The following is an 18,036-nucleotide window of genomic DNA, read 5'->3' as shown; positions in this document are numbered from 1 at the left end:
CAGACAACCTGAACCCCTACCTCTTAAAGATAGCAGCTGGTATTACTACTGAACCTGTGGCTCACATTTTCAACTTGAGTCTCTTGACCAATTCCATACCCAGCATTTGGAAATCAGCTCATGTCCTCCCACTGCTAAAGGGTGGAGATCCCTCAGAGGCTAATAACTATCGTCTTATCTCCAAACTCACCATCCTGGCCAAAGTCTATGAATCCCTAGTGAACTCACAGTTAAAAAACGTCTTAATTGAAAATAACATATTGAGCGGGGTTCAGTCTGGCTTTAGATCGGGGCACAGCACCACAACTGCAGCTATGGCAGTGGCAAACAACATAATTAATGGACTTGATAAAAAGCAACATTGTGCTGTTTGTGGATTTATCAAAGGCCTTTGATTCAGTTGACCATGAATTGTTGCTAGCTAGACTCAGAAACATTGGCCTCAGTGAAGGGGCAGTAAATTGGTTTAGGAACCATCTTTCTGACAGAAAACAATGTGTATATACTATCCATCACAAGTCTCGCTTTCTTGAGATTAATAGAGGTGTGCCCCAGGGTTCCATTTTAGCTCCTGTGTTGTTCTCAATTTGTATTAATGATTTGGGAAATGGGATGCAACCAGCAAAGTTACATCTATATGCAGATGATACAGTTATATATTCATGTGCTCCTTCTCTGGTTCAGGCTGTTGAAGAGCTCCAGACTGCTTATCGGTCACTGCAGGCCACCCTTTATGGTCTAAAACTGGTCTTTGATATACAAAAAACTAAATTCATTACCTTTACCAGAGGTAGAACTCTGCCAGAGAATGTTAGCATCGTCACATCTGGTGGCTTATCCATTGAAAAAGTGTAATCCTACAAATACCTAGGTATTTGGTTGGATGACAAGTTGTCCTTAAAAGTTCATGTGGACAATCTTGTGACAAAGTTTAAATTGAAATTGGGTTTTTATTTCCGTAATAAGGCTTGCTTCCCGCGTATGGCTAGAAAGAAGTTTGTTCAGGCCACTCTCTCTGTAATTGATTATGGGGACTTGTTGTATATGCATGCAACCTTCTCCGTCTTAAAGAGACTGGACTCTGTTTATCATGCATCCTTGCGCTTTATTACAAATGCCAAGTTACTCACCCACCATTGCACATTGTACCAAATGGTAGGTTGGACCTCACTTTATATGCGCAGAAAGATACATTTGTACGTGTTCATCTACAAAGCCCTTTTGGGTAAACTCCCTCTTTACCTCTGTAGTCTGGTCTCCTTCACCACCAGCAGTTACCATACCTGGTCTGGTAGGTGGTTGCTACTTAAAGTCCCCAGTACATTCACAGTATTAGGCAAGACTGCCTTCTCTTCTTGCGCACCAGACGCTTGGAATAATCTACAATCCATGCTTCATCTAGATATGTTAGTGCCACTGAATTAATTTAAAATATTGATGGGAGACTCTGTTACGGAGGAGTGTAAATCCTTTTTTTAGGCTGGATCATGTTGTTGTATGTTTTAATTATGTAATGTATTGATTGTTGCTGCCTTCTTGGCCAGGTCTCCCTTGAAAAAGAGACTCTGGGTCTACAAACATCCAGCGACATCACACCTGCCCAGACCCACCTGCTCACACCCCCATCTCCAGCCCCTGAATGTCTCCGTCACATGGCCTCAAACTGCACAATTTTGTTTCTCTATGTCACCCACACACTTTCAACATTTAGATAATAACGCATTAAACCTTTCCATTGTGTTAATGATGGAGGATTGGTTGATTTCCAGAATTTTAAGTATATGTTTTTTCAAGATGATTGCCTAGAAAAGTATCATCCAACCCATCAGATCTCACTGCACCCTCATATGCATGGAATATTAAGTCATTGTTAGTTTTACACTTAAGACATGAGTCTGCCGTTGTGCTTTACAATTTGTGAATTTTGTCTTCTGTATAATAAATTCTATACATTAGTTTATACTGGGTTAAGCGTACATTTTCATTAACCCTAATTCGTTAGTTACGTTCCAACACTTTTTTGTAGGAGATTGTCAGTTGGATAGGATCGCTGCAAGGTTTTGTATATCTTACCTAGCATATGAATATCCTTTTCAGACACACTGGATGCTTTGGTCGAGGAGTAGGGTTGATCCGAGCGTTCTGACCTCACAACGGCAGTCAAGCACCCAAGCTAGCTGGCTAACATTGGCTAGCTTGTTAGCTACTTCCAGACACAAATGAGAGAACACCTCACTCCGGTCATTTTGATCGCCCTACCAGAGCTGGTTAGGCTGTTTTCATGTTATCCAGAGAGTTGGTGACTGTAACTGTGCTGCTTGCAACAATTTAATTTTGCTTACTGACACCAGCCATATTCAACTGGTGTTGAGCGTTCGTAAATTCATCAGTTATTCTGCACTCTGGCACAGGTACACTCAGACGAGAGTGCTCTGAAATCTGAGTAGATCGCCAGAGTGAATTTGACGGGAATAATCAAGTGAATAAACATTGGGTAGTTAGTTAGATAGCATATAGTTAATATACTGGCAAGTTCGATGTATTAGTAGCCAACTAACGTTAGGTAGCTAGCTAACATCGGTACATACTGCTGTAATTATAAGCTATGCTTATAATTGTCAGCCAACATAACGTGTTACATTGCAATTTCGAGTCTCATAGCAAAGGGTCCAAATACTTATGTAAATAAGGCATTTCTGGTTTTGCTTTGTCATTATGGGGTATTGTGTGTAGATTGATGAGGGAATTATTATTTTTTTTAATCCATTTTAGAATAAGGCTGTAACATAACAAAATGTGGAAAAAGTCAAGGGGTCTGAATACTTTCCGAATGCACTGTATAGCCAGATGAGTCATGTCTCAAGCGATTGCTTAGACTACTTTATTCCAGAAAAAAAAACTATTTTCAACTTAGCTGACCGACCAACGCGAAGCAGAGCAGTGCGCAGTTTGACTAGACTACTAATATTGCCTGGATTGTTCAGCATGAAAAATTGCTTGTTGATCAATGACTGTCACAGCTACATGCTAAGATCGACACTGAAAGAGATGAGATGACGATCAAGATGAGTTTAATTTCCAGTAAAAAAAAAATAGGCCTTTATTGGCTTTCTTACCTCTGCTTTTGTCATGTGTTTATACAGTATGAAGAACACTACAGAATCCATTGTCTACTCACTCGTGTAGACACAATTTTTGACCGGTTGGGGGTAAACAATGCTAGGTTGCATGCTAACCAGGGAACTATCATTCTGATATAGTCTACTGTTAGCTTACAACTGGGTCTTGGCTAGAACTTTGGTTTTGTTTACATGATGATTCAAGAGAAACCGCGAAAAGCTTTAGGATTAATTATTAAAAAGTTTGAATTAAGCAGCCATTAAACTAGCCAACCAGGAAAGGAGCCGAGGCGAAGATTTTGCCACTGGCCAATGCAGTGAAGCTACAGATGGTCGGGAGGATCTTTCCTGGGACCCATATGGACACAGGTAGCCAGCACAGCTTGTGTTCATTACCTACACTTCAACCAAACTAGGCTCATGGGCGAGCCATAGAGGGATATTAAAGAGTAGAACATAACACAAAATCTGAATGGGAGTCAATGATGCATCAGTCCAGATGCCAATAACACATTGACTCCCTAAACACTGAATGGAACAGAGCAACATACAAAACAAAACAGGTTCAGTATTCTTTTTTATCAGGGATGAGAAACCCATTGTAGCTTAGTTGAGTAGCACTTGATTAATCAGGGCCCTTTAACACAACTATTAAAACCAATAATGTTAGTTGCACTAATTAAATGTAATGCTATTTTAATACTAGAAAAAAACATTTCACAATAGCCAGCTTCAAAATAGCCCATTCTGGCACTTGTAAAATATGAGTATCACGGCTGAATGTCAGCCATTGTGGAACGATCATTCTGGTAATGTCGAGAGGAGGGCTTTGCTAAAAACGGTTGAGCCTTAGACTTGCCATCCCCCTTTGGGCTGAATGCTTCAGGGGAACAGAGACTGAAAGATCCCAAAATAAGCAGATGAGTTTTTATGCTCCAGGTCATGACTGAAAGCTTAGACTTTTCCACGCCTTTCTCACTGGATTGTGCAGGAGTGATGCGAACCAACTCAACGTCAAATCAATTACTTGTAAGGGTGTCTGTTGAATAATTAATACCTCCACTTTCATGTCCTGCTCTGGTACAGAAAAAACAAGAAGAAGAAGAAAGGAGGCCTTTTTTTCCCAGGGTTCAGTGTTAAAATACCCAATTTTCAGTACAACAGGGATGGCCGTGTATGTCTGCATTGTTCACTAAGAGGACATAGTGTTACAAGTTTGAGCTAAAGGCTCCAGGAATAGACCGTGCCCTAAAGCAGTCTTAATAATACATCCCTCTGCCTGTCACTTAGGGTTAAATTCAACTAGAGCACCCCCACCTGTTGCAACAATAAGAAAACTCATACAGTAGGATTAAGTTAACAGAGACTGGATCGGCTGGTATGAAAACGCTGCAGGGCTGATTGATGGAGAGAAATTTACACACACACTTCTCTATTAAGTGCAGGAGGCTAGCTTTCAAATGCTTCCTTCTACTAGATGTACATACATATTGGAAAAGCTCAGAAAAAAACCTATAACATGAAATTACCTGAATATAAATTGCACTTTCCACAAGGTCTTAAAGTGTTTTACATTATATAGGGAATAATTTACACCAGAAATGGTCAACTAGATTCAGCAGCAAATAATTTGTAAACCGTAAATTGACCGCAAGAAGTCCTAACAGATATAACATTTGAGTAAAAAAATATTTTAAAACCTTGCTTAGATTTGTATACGATCACATATACAGTGCCTTCAGAAAGTATTGACACCCCTTGACTTTTTCCATATTTTGTAGTGCTACAGCCTGAATTTAAAATTTATTAAATTGAGATTTTGTGTCACTGATTTACACACAATACCCCATAATATCCAAGTGGAATTATGTTTTTAGAAATGTTTACAAATTAATAAGTATTCAATAAGTATTCAACCCCTTTGTTATGGAAAGCCTAAATAAGATAATAACAAGTCACATAAGTTGCATGAACTCACTCTGTGTGCAATAATAGTGTTTAAAATTATTTTAAAATGACTACCCCATCTCTGACCCCACAATTATGTGTAAGGTCCCTTAGTCGAGCAGTGAATTTAAAGCACAGATTCAACCACAAAGACCAGGGAGGTTTTCCAATGCTTCGCAAGGACACCTATCGGTAGATGAAAAAGACACTGAATACCCCTTTGAGCATGATACAGTTATTACACTTTAGATGGTGTATCAATAAACCCAGTCCTAACCCACTCCTAACTCAGTTGCCGGAGAGAAAGGACACCGCTCAGGGATTTCACCATAAGGCCAATGGTGACGTTATAACAGTTAGAGTTTAATGGCTGTGATAGGAGAGAACTGAGGATTGATCAACAACATTGTAGTTACTCCACAATACGAACATAAATGACAGAATGAAAAGGAAGCATGTACTGAATGAAAATATTCCAAAACATACATCCTGTTTGCAATAAGGCACTAAAGTAATAATGCAAAAAATGTGGCAAAGAAATTAACATTTTGTCATGAATAGAAATTAGGGGATTTGGCGATTTCAGCATACCCGTTGCTGACAGATGTATGAAATCGAGCACACAGTAAAGCAATCTCAATAGACACACATTGGTAGTAAAATGGAAGGTACTGAAAAGCTCAGTGACTTTCAATCATTCCAACAAGTCAGCTTGTCAAATTTCTGCCTTGCTAAAGCTGCCCCGGTCAACCGTAAGTGCTGTTATCGTGAAGTGGAAACGTCTAGGCGCAACAACGGCTGAGCCGCGAAGTGGTAGGCCACACAAGCTCACAGAACAGGACCGCTGAAGCTCTTAAAAATCTGTCCTTGGTTGCAACACTGACTGCCGAGTTCCAAACTGCCTCTGGAAGTAATGTCAGCACAAGAACAGTTCGTTGGGAGCTTCATAAAATTAGTTTCCATGGCTGAGCAGCCGCACACTAGCCTAAGATCACCATTTTCAATGTCAAGCGTTGGCTGGAGTGTTGTAAAGATTGCCGCCATTGGACTCTGGAGCAGTAGAAACATGCTCTCTGGATTGATGAATCACACTTCACCATCTGGCAGTCCGATGGACGAATCTGGGTTTGGTGGACGCCAGGAGCACGCTACCTGTCCAAATGCATAGTGCCAACTGTAAAGTTTGGTGAGGAGGAATAATGGTCTGGGGCTGTTTTTCATGGTTTGGGCTAGGCCCCTTAGTTCCATTGAAGGGAAATATTAACGCTACAGCATACAATGACATTCTAGATGATTCTGTGGTTCCAACTTTGTGGCAACAGTTTGGGGAAGGCCTTTTCCTGTTTCAGCATGACAATGAATGAATGCTAAGAACCTTGGCGTGATCCTGGACAACACCCTGTCGTTCTCCACTAACATCAAGGCGGTGACCCGATCCTGTAGGTTCATGCTCTACAACATTCGCAGAGTACGACCCTGCCTCACACAGGAAGCGGCGCAGGTCCTAATCCAGGCACTTGTCATCTCCCGTCTGGATTACTGCAACTCGCTGTTGGCTGGGTCCCTGCCTGTGCCATTAAACCCCTACAACTCATCCAGAACGCCGCAGCCCGTCTGGTGTTCAACCTTCCCAAGTTCTCTCACGTCACCCCGCTCCTCCGCTCTCTCCACTGGCTTCCAGTTGAAGCTCGCATCCGCTACAAGACCATGGTGATTGCCTACGGAGCTGTGAAGGGAACGGCACCTCCATACCTTCAGGCTCTGATCAGGCCCTACACCCAAACAAGGGCACTGCGTTCATCCACCACTGGCCTGCTGGCCCCCTACCTCTGAGGAAGCACAGTTCCCGCTCAGCCCAGTCAAAACTGTTCGCTGCTCTGGCACCCCAATGGTGGAACAAGCTCCCTCACGACGCCAGGACAGCGGAGTCAATCACCACCTTCCGGAGACACCTGAAACCCCACCTCTTTAAGGAATACCTAGGATAGGATAAAGTAATCCTTCTAACCCCCCCCCCTTAAAAGATTTAGATGCACTATTGTAAAGTGGTTGTTCCACTGGATATCATAAGGTGAATGCACCATTTTGTAAGTCGCTCTGGATAAGAGCGTCTGCTAAATGACTTAAATGTAATGTAAATGTAAATGCGCCCGTGCACAAAGCGAGGTCCATACATAAATGGTTTGTCGAGATCGGTGTGGAAGAACCTGACTGGCCTGCACAGAGCCCTGGCCTCAACCCCATCTAACACCTATGGGATGAATTGGAACACTGACTGCGAGCCAGGCCCAACTGCCCAATGTCAGTGCCCAACATCACTAATGCTTGTGTCTGAATGGAAGCAAGTCCCGCAGCAATTTTCCAACATCTAGTGGAAAGCCTTCCCAGAAGAGTGGAGGCTCTCATAGCAGCAAAGGGGGGGACCAACCCTATACTAATGCCCATGATTTTGGAATGAGATGTTCAACAAACTTTTGGCAATGTTGTGTATTTTCAAGCATGGTGGTGGCTGCATCATGTTATGGGTATACTTGTAATCGGTAAGGACTAATGCGTTTTTAAAAATAAAAATAAATGGATTAGAGCTAAGCACAGACAATAATCTAGAGGGAAAAAAATGTATGCTTGGTTCAGTGTGCTTTCCAACAGACACTGGGAGACAAATCCACCTTTCAGTAGGACAATTACCTAAAACACAAGGCCAAATATACACTGGGGTTACTTACCAAGACAACATTGAATGTTCCTGAGTGGCATACTGTTTTGACTTAAATCAGCTTAAAAATCTATGGCAAATCTTGAAAATGGTTGTCTAGCAATGATCAACAACCAACTTGACAGAGCTTAAAAAAAATGAATAGAATAAATTGGCAAATATTGTACACTCCTGGTGTGCAAAGCTCTTAAAGACTTACCCAGAAATACTCACAGCTGTAATTGCTGCCAAAGGTGATTCTAACATGTATTGGAATCCTTAACTAATCAAGATATATTAGTGTATTTTCCATTAACTAACTTTCTCGTTTTCACTTTGACATGAGTATTTTGTGTAGATCGTTAACAACCAAATCCATTTTAATCCCAATTTGTAATACAACAACATGTTTAAAAAAATAAAGGGGTGTGAATACTTTCTGAATGCACTGTATCTCTCTATTATGTGTAGGAATAGTGTGGAACAGATTTCCTAAATTAAAATTACTTGAAGCTAATTTGCTGGTGTTTTTACAGTCTTATGTCCAACACAAAATGGAAAATAAAATTCCACAATTTATCACTGGCTAAATCTGACGTTAAAGTGCCTATTCACTCTGTTCCATCTGATTGCGCAATCCACATTCTCATCAGCTCAGCCAGGCAACTTATAAACTTCATCTCCACAATAAAAAGCATCTAGACATTCTCACATTTCTTTTAGACTAACATTTAGTTTTTAACAGCGGAGATTTGTATAAATCTTGCTGTCTGTCTCTCCGGCATTTCCAACATTGTTTCAATATTCAAATGCTGTTATCTCCTGCTTTCCGATTTATTTTTAATTGAACCTTTAACTAGGCAAGACAGTTAAGAATAAATTCTTATTTACAATGACGGCCTACACCGGTCAAACCCGGACGACGCTGGGCCAAATGTGCGCCGCACTATGGGACTCCCAATCACGGCCGGTTGTGAAACAGCCTGGATAGAAGTGAACGTGTCGGGAGTCGGGACGAGACAGACAAGCAGGCAGCGTTTCTCAGCCAGTCGAAATCGGCTGGAATCATTTTTATGGATATACAGTTAAAGTAGGAAGTTTATACAGTTTGAAGTCGGAAGTTGCAGTGGGTCAGAAGTTTACATACACTAAGTTGACTGTGCCTTTAAACAGCTTGGAAAATTCCAGAAAATGTCTTGGCTTTAGAAGCTTCTGATAGGCTAACTGACATCATTTGAGTCAATTGGAGGTGTACCTGTGGATGTATTTCAAGGTCTACCTTCAAACTCAGTGCCTCTTTGCTTGACATCATGGGAAAATTAAAAGAAATCAGCCAAAACCTCAGAAAAAAAATTGGAGACCTCCACAAGTCTGGTTCCTCCTTGGGAGCAACTTCCAAACGCCTGAAGGTACCACATTCATCTGTACAAACAATATACGCAAGTATAAACACCATGGGAGCACGCAGCCGTCATGCCGCTCAGGAAGAAGACGTATTCTGTCTCCTAGAGATGAACGTACTTTGGTGCAAAAGTGCAAATCAATCCCAAAACAACAGCAACGGACCTTGTGAGGATGCTGGAGGAAACAGGTACAAAAGTATCTATATCCACAGTAAAACAAGTCCTATATTGACATAACCTGAAAGACCGCTCAGCAAGGAAGAAGCCACTGCTCCAAAACCGCCATAAAAAAGCCAGCCTACGGTTTGCAACTGCACATGGGGACAAAGATCGTACCTTTTAGAGAAATGTCCTCTGGTCTGATGAAACAAAAATAGAACTGTTTGGCCATAATGACCATCGTTATATTCAGAGGAAAAAGGGGGAGGCTTGCAAGCAGAAGAACACCATCCCAACCGTGAAGCACGGGGATAGCAGCATCATGTTGTGGGGGTGCTTTGCTGCAGGAGGGACTGGTGCACTTCACAAAATAGATGGCATCATAAGGTATGACAATTATGTGGATATATTGAAGCAACATCTCAAGACATCAGTCAGGAAGTTAAAGCTTGGTCACAAATGGGTCTTCCAAATGGACAATGACCCCAAGCATACTTCCGAAGTTGTGGCAAAATGGCTTAAGGACAACAAAATCAAGGTATTGGAGTGGCCATCACAAAGCCCTGACCTCAATCCCATAGACAATTTGTGGGCAGAACTGAAAAAGCATGTGCGAGCAAGGAGGCCTACAAACTCAGTTACGCCAGCTCTGTCAGGAGGAATGGACCAAAATTCACCCATCTTATTGTGGGAAGCTTGTAGAAGGCTACCCGAAACATTTGACCCAAGTTAAACAATTTAAAGGCAATGCTACCAAATACTAATTGAGTGTATGTAAACTTCTGACCCACTGGGAATGTGATGAAAGAAATAAAATCTGAAATATATCATTCTCTCTACTATTATTGACATTTCACATTCTTAAAATAAAGTGGTGATCCTAACTGACCTAAGACGGGGAATTATTACTAGGATTAAATGTCAGGAATTGTGAAAAACTGAGTTTAAATGTATTTGGCTAAGGTGTATGTAAACTTCCGACTTCAACTGTTTACAAAGAAATGTCAATTGAAAAATGTAAATTGCAGTTTTTCCAGCTTCAGTTTGAAGTGATGGTGTTAGCTGTGTTGTTGCAAGCTCCTCTGAACAAAAGTGTCATGACGAGGGAGCACATTTTCTATGCCAGGCGAAATCACGCCTCAATAGCTCATTGTTATGGTTATATCCAAATAAATGTCACTAGAAAACAGCTTAAACAAATGCAAATGCAGCTACTGTTGATATTCTGGCTGCACTGTTTGACGTGATGGTAAGTTAGCCATAGTTGGCTAGCTAGCAAGCAAAGGACAGGAACGTTGCAAGGCAGTATGGCAATGGAACATTTAGAATGAACAACTGGGTCGCTTCCATAGACACAACAAAAGGACTGAACGACTGGGTTGCATCTCTGGCAACAAAAATCGATAGAACGAATGACCAGCTGGCTTGGGTAGCAACCCTAGATTTGTGTCGGGACTATATATTTGGGAATAGTACGAATAAATTAATCAAAATAACATTTTTTATGAAAATATGTCAATCATTATTTGAATATGTTGTTAACCCGTTGTATAAAGGAGTAAATGTCCTCGAAGCCGGTGTTTGGGGGATATACTGGCACGGTTAACAACACCCATGGCAATATATCCTCCAAACACCGGCTTCTCTGGCATTATCACTTAATTCAATATTCGCCATGTAATGTTAATGGGTCACTAACTTGGATGCCATAGAATTTTGAAGTGTAATGTAAAGGCATAATAAAGCTCATTTGAGACATTATGAACACCTTCCTATTATTGAGTTGCAACCCCTTTTGCCCTCAGAGCAGCCTCAAGCCTATAGGTTTCGTAGCTTCAACCCGCTGCACAGACACACCAATTTATTAATGGACTGCTGAATGTATATACAGTACCAGTCAAACGTTTTTTCTACATTGTACAATAATAATGAAGTCATCACAACTATGAAATAACATATACGGAATCATGTAGTCAGCAAAAAAGTGTTAAATAAATAAAATATATTTAATATTTGAGATTCTTCAAAGTAGCCACCCTTTGCCTTGATGACAGCTTTGCACACTCTTGGCAACAAGGCAGTTAACCCACTGTTCCTAGGCCGTCATTGAAAATAAGAATTTGTTCTTAACTGACTTGCCTAGTTAAATAAAGGTAAAATAAAATTAAAATAAATTCTCTCAACCAGCTACACCTGGAAGGCTTTTCCAACAGTCTTGAAGGAGTTCCTACATATGCTGACCACTTGTTGGCTGCTTTTCCTTCACTCTGCGGTCCAACTCATCCCAAACCATCTGAATTGGGTTGAGGTTGGGTGATTGTGGAGGCCAGGTCATCTGATGCAGCACTCCATCACTCTCCTTGGTCAAATAGCTCTTACACAGCCTGGAGGTGTGTTGGGTCATTGTCCTGTTGAAAAACAAATGATAGTGGGACTAAGTGCAAACCAGATGGGATGGCGTATCAATGCTGTGGTATCCATGCTGGTTAAGTGTGCCTTGAATTCTAAATAAATCACGGACAGTGTCACCAGCAAAGCATCCCCACATCACACTTCCTCCTCTATGCTTCACGGTGGGACCTACTCTGCGTCTCACTGACACGGCGGTTGGAACCAAAAATCTCACATTTGGACTCATCAGACCAAAGGACAGATTTCCACCGGGCTAATGTCCATAGCTCGTGTTTCTTGGCCGAAGCAAGTCTCTTCTTATTATTATTGGTGTTCTTTAGTAGTGGTTTCTTTGCAGCAATTCGACCATGAAGGCCTCGATTTATGCAGTCTCCTCTGAACAGTTAATGTTGAGATGTGTCTGTGACTTGAACACTGTGAAGCATTTATTTGGGCTGCAATTTCTGAGGCCGGTAACTCTAAAGAACATCCTCTGCAGCAGAGGTAACTCTGGGTCTTCCTTTCCTGTGGCAGTCCTCATGAGAGCCAGTTTCATCATAGCGCTTGACGGTTTTTGCAACTGCACTTGAAGAAACTTTCAAAGTCCTTGAAATGTTCCGGATTAACTGACCTTCATGTTTTAAAGTAATGACGGACTGTCATTTCTCTTTGCTTATTTGAGCTGTTCTTGCCATAATACGGACTTGGTCTTTTACCAAATAGGGTTATCTTCTGTATACCACCCCTACCTTGTCACAACACAACTGATTGGCTCAAAAGCATTAAAAAAGAAATACCAGAAATTAACTTAACAAGGCACACCTGTTAATTGAAATGCATTCCAGGTGACTACCTCATGAAGCTGGTTGAGAAAATGCCAAGAATGTTCAAAGCTGTCATCAAGGCAAAGGGTGGCTACTTTGAAGAATCTCAAATATAAAATACATTTTGATTTGATTAACACTTTTTTGGTTACTACATGATTCCATATGTGTTATTTCATAGTTTTGATGTCTTCACTATTATTCTACAATGTAGAAAATAGTAAAAATAAAGAAAAACCCTGGAATGAGTAGGTGTGTCCAAACTTTTGACTGGTACTGTATTTGGGATGATGTAAAATATGTATTGGTCTGATGTGATTAATAAGGAGCATCCAAACGCTGCACTTCATGCATTTATGAAATTTCTTGTTCCAATTATTGATAAACATGCACCTGTGAAGAAACTGACTATTAGAACTGTTAAGGCTCCATGGATTGGTGAAAAACTGTACAGTTGAAATAGATGGGTTAAAAGGAGTGCCTAATAAGTCTGGCTGCACATCTTACTGCAAATAGAGAAATTATGTGACTAAACTCAACAAAAATAAGCTGTATTATGAAGCCAAGATCAATGATATAAAGAAAGATGGAAAAAACGGAGTACTTTAAATGAAATTATGGGCAGAAAGACAAATTCAACTCCATCTTTCATCGAATCAGATGGCTTATTCATCACAAAACCATTTGATGATTACTTCATTGGCAAAGTGGGCAAACTTAGGCAGGAAATGCCAACAATGAACAGTGAGCCATTGTATTCATGCAAAAAATAATAATCATAATGAAAGAAAAGCATTGCAAGTTTGAATTTTGTAAAGTTAGTGTGGGAGAGGTGGAAAGATTATTGTTATTGATCAATAATGACATTGACAACTTAGATGGAAAACTACTGAGGATGGTAGCTGACTATAGCCACTCCTATGTGTCATATCTTTAATCTGAGCAGAGTAAAGTATTTGGCCTCAGGCCTGGAGAGAATCTAAAGTAATTCCACTAGCCAAGAGTGGTAACGCAGCCTTTACTGGTTCTAACAGCAGACCTATCAGCTTGCTACCAACTCTTAGAAAACTTTTGGAAAATATTGTGTTTGACCAAATACAATGCTATTTCTCTGTAAACAAATTAACAATATACTTTCAGCACGCTTATAGAGAAGGGCACTCAACATGTACTGCACTGACACAAATGACTGATGATTGGTTGAAATAAACTGATAAGAAGATTGTGGGAGATGTTCTGTTAGACCTCAGTGCAGCCTTTGATATTATTGACCATAACCTGTTGTTGAAAAAAATGTATGTGTTATGGCTTTTCAACCTCTGCCATATCGTGGATTCAGAGATATCTATCAGGACTCAAAGGGTTTTCTTTAATGGAAGCTTCTCTAATGTCAAGGACGTAAAGTGTGGTGTCCCGCAGGGCAGCTCTCTAGGCCATCTACTCTTTTCTATTTTTACCAATGACCTGCCACTGGCATTAAACAAAGCAAGTGTGTCCATGTATGCTGATGATTCAATCGTATATGCATCAGCAACCACATCTAATGAAGTCACTGAAACCCTTAACAAAGAGTTGCAGTCTGTTTTGGAATGGGTGGCCAGTAATAAACTGGTCCTGAACATCTCTAAAACAAAGAGCATTGTATTTGGTTCAAATCATTCCATAAGTTGTAGACCTCAGCTGAATCTGGTAATGAACGGTGTGGCTTTTGAACAAGTTGAGGAGACTAAATTATTTGCCGTTACCTTAGACTGTAAACTGACATGGTCAAAACATAGATTCAATGGTTGTAAAGATGGGGAGAGGTCTGGCTGTAATAAAAAGATCACTCCAAAAAGCAAGTCCTGCATGCTCTAGTTTTGTCTTATCTTGATTACTGTCCAGTCGTGTGGTGCAAGGAAAGACCTAGTTAAGCTGCAGCTGGCCCAGAATGGCACGTCTTGCTCTTCATTGTAATCAGTGTTGATATAAATACTATGCATGCCAGTCTCTCTTGGCTAAGAGTTGAGAGACTGTTTCCTATAAAAAGAAGTGATGCAGTCAATGTGTTGTAAATCCCAAACTGTTTGCATACTTACACACAGCTCTGACACACACTTACCCCACCAGACATGCCACCAGGAGTCTTTTCACAGTCCCCAAATCCAGAACAAATTCAAGAAAAAAAGTATTATACAGAGCCATTATTGCATGGAACTCCGTTCCATCTCATTCTGCTTAAGTGGACAGCAAACCTGGTTTCAAAAAACAGATAAAGCAACACCTCACGGCACAACGCCTCTACCCCATGTGACCTAGATAGTTTGAGTGTATGTATTGATATGTAGGATACGTGTGCCTTTAAAAATGTTTCATGTCGTTCTGTCCTTGAGCTGTTCTTGTCTATTAATGTTCTGTATTACGTTAATGTTTAATGTTTTGTGTGGACCCCAGAAAGAGTAGCTTTCACCTGGTTAGTCTATGTCATGGAAAGAGACATTTTTTGGGGACATTCAGCTTATATTCCCCATGTAATGTTAATGGGGAGCTAACATGGCTGACATAGAATTTGGTAGTGTCATGTAAGAGCATAAAAATAAACATGGCTCTGATTAACACCATCTTGGCTATCACATTGTTTGGAGACTGGTTAGGCGTGAATGTGACAATGTACTATGAAGCTGGGGGATAAGAACCATGACGGTAATGTCACGACTTCCGCCGAAGTCGGCTCCTCTCCTTGTTCGGGCGGCGTTCGGCGTCACCGGCTTTCTAGCCATCGCCGCTCCATTTTTCATTTATCCATTTGTTTTGTCTTGTTCCCTGCACACCTGGTTTTCATTCCCCAATCACACTGCATGTATTTATTCCTCTGTTCCCCCTCATGTTTTGTGTGAAATTGTTTTGTGCTACGTGTCAGTTTTGACTCGCCAGACTGGTGTTCGTATATTCCGTGTTTTGTCACGAGGTATGTTTATTTGTTTGAACATAATTATCGTGACTGTTTGCACTTTTGCAAATTGGCTGGAGGTTTTGACGCAGTGGCGTCCGTCTGTTGGTTTCTCCTGCCTAAATAAAGTGCGAGCCTGTTCACAACCCTCTGCTCTCCTGCACCTGACTCCTCTACCAGTACGCACACCATTGACAGGTAACCATGATAGTATAACACAAATACAATGGCTGCTGATCTATCAGCGACCATTTCAACCAATTTCAATGAAAAAAAAGTCACGTCTTTCTGTTGAACTCAATCTCAGTTCTCTACAACCTGTTCCCCTTCAAGTGGTCTTTAAACCTTTCAAGTAAGTTCACACCGTTTCTTGCACTTCAATAAAATTTGGTAAGTATTCAGACACCTTGACTTTTTCCACATATTGTTAGGTTACAGCCTTTTTCAAAAATGTATTAAATAGTTTGTTTTTCCTCATCAATCTACACACAATACTCCATAATGACAAAGCAAAAACAGGTTTTTGGACATTTTTTATAATTTATTTAAAAAAATATGAAAAAATGAAATATTATGCAGAAAAAGTCAAGGGGTCTGAATACTTTCCAAAGGCACTGTATATGTAATCCTTATTCAAGGGTTCTCTTGAATGTTAACAGCGTTGCATAACTCCTATAGTGGTTGAATGGCCTAACTTAACAGTAAAAGCCTCTGATCAGCAATCAATTAAAGGTAAACCTGACTAGACTGGGGGAGGAATGGAGTGATGGGACTCGACTTCATGCATGATATAATCAACCATTACATTTTATATTTTAAAATCAAGTTAGTTACAATTCTCTCCTTATTTTCACTACAAACCTGTTATTTACACAAAAACAAAGCCACAAAATAAAACGCTATCCACTGTTTAAAGTCAAACGGTTACCATAACGGTCAGATAACCTCAGTTAAATCCGTGCCGCAGTCTTTAATCGTGCATTTCTGCCTGAACATTTGCCATTCTGATGAGGATTTTGTTCAGCTAATTAGCGTAATTAGCTGGGTCACAATTAGCCTGACCCTCGGTGGAATTGTGATCCCTCCTTGCAGCACCTGACCTTGACGACAATCCACCAGAGAACTGCAACTGATCCACACGTTCCCGCACCGCAGAGTTCTCTCTTGGCACAGCTCTCCCACCCCCTTCCTCTCTGGCCCTGTTTACAATGGCCACATCAATTAGTTACTTGTTTACCAAAGAGCACAGCGCAAACTGTCAAACGGAGCCACATGCACGCACACTCACACTGACACAGAGAGACACACACACATACAGGAAAGAGGCTCACTGTTTGTTTGTAAGGATGCTTTACCCTTGCTTTTTAGTCCATGACGCCAGCCAGAGCATTTTCATAGCGCTTAAGTTTGTTCTTTTTATTTTTACCTTTATTTAACTAGGCAAGTCAGTTAAGAACAAATTCTTATTTTCAATAACGGCCTAGGAACAGTGGGTTAACTGCCTTGTTCAGGGGCAGAACGACAGATTTTTACCTTGTCAGCTCAGCTCGGGGATTCGATCTGGCAACCTTTCGGTTACTAGTCCAAAGCTCTAACCACTAGGCTACCTGCCGCCCCAGTGATGCCTTTCTATAACACAACAAAGCCCCTGCCTCTGTCCGAGTTGGGCATTACTGATTCTCCGAGCTGGGCATTGTGCTGCTGGCTGGACATGCACAGAAGGGCCACCTCCACTGGATCAATGGAAGGTGAATCTTGGCAACCTTTACCGAGAGGTCTGCCCAGCCTGCACGCCGGACTCCGGGGCCCCTTTCAGCATTAATGAAACAGATGTCCCTTCATTAATAAGTCCAGGTCTGTAGCCGTAATGAATGAATTAATGAATGAATTAATGAAAGAATGGAGAAAACGAGAGAGAAAGAGACGAGAGCGTGAGAGAGTGCAAACAGATGCTTTACATGCACTAAATGAGCCACTCCCTCTTTCACACATGTAATTACTGTGCACTACAGTTAGCAAAGGGAAGATGCTGAATGTTTTTCTACATATTCCACTGACTTTCAAGACACTTGGTAGGAATGCACTTAACTTGTGTTTGCATCATTAAACCTGTGTGTGTGTGTGTTATGAATGAACAAAGGGGTCTGACTTTAATGTAAGTACAGCGTCATGCGATATAGTGTCTTTATGGAAGTGTTATGAATGACTGAAGTTGTCTCACTTCAAACTAAGTATTACAGGACACGACAGGACACTAATCTAAACCCTTAAGTGTCAATATTATTAACATTCTGCTGATTTATAAAGGACAGCCACAAAGTCCTAATTATGACTAAACCATTCCCATTTCCACAATTTCTGTTAAAATTTGATTTTAAACGCAATCCTAAATAAATGAAGGAAAAGTTTGATGCATTAGTCCATCAGACCTTTCGCGCACTTGGGCGGAAGTGTCTGGGAACAAGATTAGGTATAATGTGACTAACGGACTTCACTTTAGAGCGTGTTCCATCCTTCAGCAGAACATGTCACCCTTTATAAAGCACATGTTTATATCATATTCGACATA

At 40.8% G+C, this 18,036-nt stretch overlaps 1 protein-coding gene across 6 annotated transcripts in view; it reads right to left on the bottom strand.

The window, feature by feature from the left end:
- Positions 1-18,036, bottom strand: part of ccser1 (coiled-coil serine-rich protein 1) — a 109,532-nt gene that overhangs the window by 23,447 nt on the left and 68,049 nt on the right. Inside the window, exon 12 of one of the 6 annotated variants that reach the window (XM_045704298.1) lies at positions 16,021-16,666. The exons of the other annotated variants lie outside the window; for them this stretch is intronic. The gene's annotated coding sequence lies outside the window, so the exon portion shown is untranslated. Of the gene's footprint in view, positions 1-16,020; positions 16,667-18,036 lie in introns of those variants that run through there. 6 annotated transcript variants of the gene reach the window in all.

Source organism: Salmo salar, chromosome ssa20 (assembly GCF_905237065.1).
Source record: "Salmo salar chromosome ssa20, Ssal_v3.1, whole genome shotgun sequence".
Lineage (NCBI taxonomy): Eukaryota > Metazoa > Chordata > Actinopteri > Salmoniformes > Salmonidae > Salmo > Salmo salar.
Note: the sequence above shows the minus strand (reverse complement) of the source record. Positions and strands in the feature narration are given on the sequence as shown.